Genomic DNA, 6,000 nt, shown 5'->3' on the forward strand with positions numbered 1-6,000 from the left:
TAAACTGTGATAGGAAATTTAGAAAGCATGAAAATGTTTGATATCAGCCCCCGAGCAGCTTCTTACAACCAAAAAGCAAGATTCTCACAGAGTATTTTTCAAACAAATGTATTGAAAGGGGAAAGTTACAGGAATCTTGGCAACTAATCACATTTCCTTTAGTATCTGATTTGTCTGTAAGTTATTAGGGTGGAGATTTCTTGGTCATCTTTTTAACCACCCATTGATAAACTGAGAAGCTGGCTGTTTCCCTGATAAACGAAGAATGTGCAGATGAAGCTTGGCCAAGGAACTTAAAACCTTCCTGATTATCATGCACTCCAAATCCCCTTAGCTTTAGCCATCAAAAGTAATACTCAGGGATTCTGGGAGTAGTCGTTCAAAAATATCTGGTGGAGCTGCAACTTTGCCTTCGTCTCACACAAGTACTGATTGGAAAAAATGTCATCCCAGTGATCTATAGATGGGAGTAAATAAGGGCAATGTGTCACCTTTCCATTTGCACCCCTTGAGCCTCAGATGATGAACAAATGGAAGGTAATTGATTCAGTATATAAAATCCAGGGTACATTTAATATTGGGTGTGTCCTAAGACTGCTGCCCTTTTTTCCCTAATAGCAGTGATTATAATAAACAGATATTTTCATTTAATCATAATTACTTAATTAAAATCAGCAACCAATTTGTTCCACATCCCCTATAATATGTAGTCCTCAATCTTGTTAGAATTATGAGATTCATCCAAAATTATGGATTAGACTGATTCAAGTGGATATTTTCCCCCAAGTGTTACTTGCAGAACTCTGCCATCTAAGCACGTGGTGGTGTTTGGGAAATCAAGGATTATGTCAGATAAGTATGTACTATTGCTTTACCCATATTCAGAGTCATGTCTGTGGAACTTCTTAAAATAAGATCAGCTATAAATATATGAATGTATTGCTCAAGGGTGTCCTCAGGGTATGGTCAAAAGCATTATGATAGTGGCTGCAATAGTATGACTGAAGCTCTGCCTTTTTTGTGTGTGTTGCACATACAGTGTACATAAACAGCTGAAGCTTTGATTGTACCATCGCTGCCACCATCTTAACCATCTTTTTGACTCCCTGGTGTTGCTTAATGTTGATATTATAGCTTTTGTTGAGTGGACTGTTGTCTGTTAAAAAGACACCTGAAGCAATCCCAGTTCTGGCCACCCTGATATGATTCTGACTTTGAAGTGGCCAGAAGCAGTATGTTTAAATAGAAGATGTGGGGAAAATCTACATCTGTATGTGGGGACAGAACAATAATACAGTGATACTGGGAGGTTGAGAGCTGTAACATAGAAGCAGCAAGAGTATTCCTGTAGTCCAGGGGTTGGATAATCAGAGGATCACAGGCAGCCTCCAACACCCTGTTGGCTCTGCTGAAGGACAGTGATATGGTGGGCAATAAAATTGCCTGGGACAAAATGCTGCTTTTCCCACTCTTAATGTCTATGACCCAAATAATGCAAAACTAGGGCAAAATAAAGAGGGGAGGAGGTGAGCTTGCAACAGCAGGTAGATCAGGAGGTTGACCCAGAAGAAGTAATATTTGCACACTGCTCTGATCCACAAATTCTGCAGATTGTGTTATTCATCCATAATGTTGTCCTGTAACTTTTGTAAGGATTGGTGAGGAATGGTTACAGTGCAAGGAACTGTTTGTGGAAGGAGAGTGTCAGTGGAGAAAAAGTGATGGGAAGGTCAGGATTTAAAACAACAGCGCACATCTCTTTTCCAGATAGACCACTTCTTGCCATATTTCAGCTGTTTGGAGATACAGTTTCCCTGATTCACTGCTGGCTGTTGAAACATCTAATCCACCCGTGTAACTGTAGGAGAAATTGTTCAAGTGGCACCAGTAGACATCCACAACAGTTGTGCAAATATTGATGAATACACGGATGTTCCTTTTTCAAGTCTGAGATCAAATCTTTGGAGAACAGAGTTATTCCACCATATCCAGCCACTGGTTTTTGGAGCAGCACCTGTATGAAAAGAGATTTCAGTTGACATTAAAGAGGTATACCACACCAAGAACAAATGGTGTGGTAGGTTCACTGAAGGATGACAACATGGTTTGGCCTTCATTCATTCTTTAGTATCTGTCAACTGTTGATATTAGGATTAATGAAATCAAATGAGAACCTCAATGCTGGGTCTTGTTTCTGATAACAGTTTCACAAACTCTGGAGTCCTTTCTCTACTACCTTCCTCTACTACCTTTCTTTCCCATAAGTTGGACTTCAATATCCATCAGCTCCCAACTCAGTTTGATGTACTCCTGGGTATATGTGTGCGCATGCACACGTATTACCTAACAACTTATGGTGCTCTTGTGAGTCAGTCTTAGGAGAGAGCTATATAATACACATGACTATAATAGCATTTATTTCTAATTCATCCTCCAAAGAGCTCAAAAGAGTGCGTTTGAGTCACTGTCCTGTGATTGATCTGCATTTTTCAATTAACACCTGGAAGAGAGACTGCTTGGACACGCTAGCTCTTCCTATTTATTCTTCTTAGCTGTGAGGTAACAAACCTCCAGGTAGTCCCTGGGTTAAGAACACCTGGTATACAGAAGACTCATAGTTAAGAACGGAGCCTATTGTAGCAAAATTCGAGTTAAATACACAATGACTCAAATTAAATATACAATGATTTGAGTTCATTACACAATACTACTTATACAGTTATTATACAATAATATTCTGGCTTACATACAAATTTGACTTAAGGACAGACCTTGGGAACAGAACTCGTTCTTAAACTGGGGACTACCAATTATTTCCCTCTTTTGTCATAGCAGGCACTCAGTGCCTGCTAGACAGTTTATCCCCATTAATATGTAACCTTCCTTTGCTGATACCTTAAGTAAGCAACTCTGGGGGTGGAGGGGAAAAGAGTTGCAGGACTATAACATTTGCCCAACAAAAGCAACCCCTTTGTGAGTCCAATTCCAGAGACCGTCCTTGCCAATTGGGCTCATCTGGCAGATTAAGGCACTTTGAATATATTCTTTAAAGTTTGTTGCTGTCATGGTGTCTCCTTTGGTGTTCTCATTCTTTGGTATCCATCCTGCAAATCCTAAATTAAGCATTGACGCACAAATCAGCGGCAACAGTCACAGATGCCAAGAGCAATTGTGTCTTTCCTAATACGGACCAGTGAGCCATATTGTGCTTTGGCATATGACAGCCAAAACCAGACAATGAATTAGATTGTAGTTAAGGAGGACTGCATTAACTCTGGTCTATGACCACATGTACACTAACATTATAAAAATCTACTGCAACACGGCAAATGGCAGGGTGAAAGGAAACCATGATTGTATAGCTCTTTTTAATACTGGTGGTGAAAGCACAACAAAAGAAATGCAAACCTTGTTTATTTCAAAAGATGTTTTCTTCCTATAGATTATAAAATATTGTATGATTAAGGTGTTCCAACATGATCAACCATCTTCTTGTACTGTACATTTGGAATAGAAAAATGAGGTTTATTTATTGAAATCTGTCCAGCATGATGACAAAAAACCAAACTCAACCTTTGGGAGATGTAGATTGTAACTTCAACCCGCTTCCTGCCCCCGCCCCCCAGGAAACTGTTCATTAACTTCCGTCTTCAGAATTTAAACTTAGAGTATACAGTAGTTGCTCTATAAAAATTAAAGATTAAAAGATGATGTTTAATATTAGCCTTTTTGTCATAAAGTCTCTTCAGCATGATGTAATGTTTGTGCACTGCATGTTGTGATGGAGTAAATCCACTCATATTTGCCCAACAACTTCAGTAATATTTTGTATGTTTTTTAACATAATTATTTTTTTTTTAAGTGTTTTGGGCCGAGAGGAAGAAACACATTACTGCCATGTCAAGTCGCCTCTTTCCTGATATAATTCAGAAAGAAAGGTTGAATGATTTGGTTAGGTGGAGCAACTCACCTTCCTTAAATTGAATCTCATCTTACTGGACTTCTGAAGGGTGTGTGTGTGTGTGCACTCTGTCCACACTCTTGTGTACCACATGAGTCCATGGGGCCTTTGCATCACAAGCATCTCAGACTTGTTGATTTGATGCTTTTGCTGCAATTCTTTTTAGCACTTGAAGTATAAAAAGAAGTGTTATTTTGCTGAGCAAGGAGATGCATGTGACTCATGACTCTTGTTCTGTGTGTTACTGAGTATTGACACTGCAAATGTAGTTACATACAAGATGTATAAATTCTGGCAGCCAGGCAGAGGGATTTTTTGTGTGCTTCCCAGGAAAGGGCCGCTCTCCTAAGTAACTCTTGCTTGTTTGCTTGCTCTGTTTCTACCAGGTAGAAATGCAAACCTTGTTTGTTTGTTTCTGGCAGGGAGTGGGGGTGGGGGAATAGGAGCAAATCTACTGCTGATAGATAATCCATGTTCCTGACTTCCTGCAAGATTAGATTCTGGCGAAGACCATGTATATTTAAAAGAGGATGTTATTTCCTATTTTCTGCTAGAGTATTCTCTCTGCCTGGAGGAGGTAATTAACTGAAAGGATTGTGGCTTGGTGAGAGATGTAGCACCTGCCAATCTCTCCTCATTTTCATTTTAATTAGAACAGTTCTGCCCCAGGGCAAACGCTTGCTCTAAGTTCAAGGAAGAGCTGGGTTGCCAAACCTGGACAACCACTAGATGGCAGGAAGGAGTTACTGTTTTCTGTACTTCTCTGCTACTGCCTAGAGGTGGTTTAGATTTCTGCAGCCCAAAAAACTTGTCTGAACGCCCGTTTCTTCTGACCAAAACATCCAAGGCTGTTTTGGGTTTTGTTTATAGCAAAACCCAGAACATACAAATCATTCTGGGTTCTGTTTCTGTTGAAATGTGGCCAGCCAGGAATGGGTGACAGAACTTCTGGAATGTAATGTTCCCTTTTGTAATAAAAACATCACACACTGTCTTATGCACATATACTTGAAAACAAGTATGTGTGTAATGGAAAGTAGGAATAACCTTGAGGAACAGGAGGAAGAGTCACAGCCAAGGCAATGGTCAGTTAAGAGAAATCTGAGTCCACAGTAGAAATGTAATTTGAGAAAGTGCCTCAGACATGACCCTTCCTAGTTCTTATGAAGATAAAGGAAGGGAGGGGGGAAGCGCATTCAGACTTGCAAGATTTTGTTACTGTAACCTTATAATAAAAGTAGTATTAGCATTCATAACTCTGGCCTACCTTGAAGGGTTGATACACGTTTGAGGTTTGACTGCATTTTCTTTGTGGGGGAATATTGAGGACATTGTTGATCATATCCTGTTTTTTTAAATGCTAATATTGATCAACTGAAGGGAGATCTGGTTGGCCTCATGATATTCCCCATCTGCTCCCAGGACTTCAGAACCAAAGAGGAGTAAAAGATTAAATGTCAGCTTTAAGCTGGTTTGTGAGCAATCAGGGGAAGTAGAGTAAAAATGGAGCCACCTGGAAGTATCTTGAGAACTATCAGCGATAGATAAGCTAGGAATCCAGGAGTCACCTCTGAATAGGTGGGGAAGTTGTAATCTGTATGTGCAGTCCTTTTTGAGGACCACTGAGTCATCCAAGTTGGACAACAGTGGCAAGAGATCACACCCAAGCATGCACACTGAGTATTATAGGGCTTGTTAATTGCAGAGTGTACCCTAGAAACCAAGTTGAAGGGCCAAGTCTGCTATTTACTGTAGGTCTGGAAATATCTCTTGTAAGGAAATTGCTCTGCCCTGTTCTATATGTGGACCTGGTTGCCTTTTTGCAAAACAAGAGACCAGGTTGCTCAGTGCCAGTTTGTTTAATTTAAGGCCTTTAGACTTAGTCAACTGGGCTTGGGGTTTATCTATCCCACGCAACTATTTCTGCAAACCCCAAAAAGATTGCACCTGCCCTGTGGGATTGCGAATTTTGTCACAGATGGCTGGTTGCAACTGTTCCTCTGCCTTCTGCTGGCAAGCACTGTCATATTAGAAGTATT

The sequence above is a fragment of the Python bivittatus genome, unplaced genomic scaffold, assembly GCF_059951505.1.
Source record: "Python bivittatus isolate LINGU-HERP-01145 unplaced genomic scaffold, Pbiv_v1 ctg000610_np1212, whole genome shotgun sequence".
NCBI lineage: Eukaryota > Metazoa > Chordata > Lepidosauria > Squamata > Pythonidae > Python > Python bivittatus.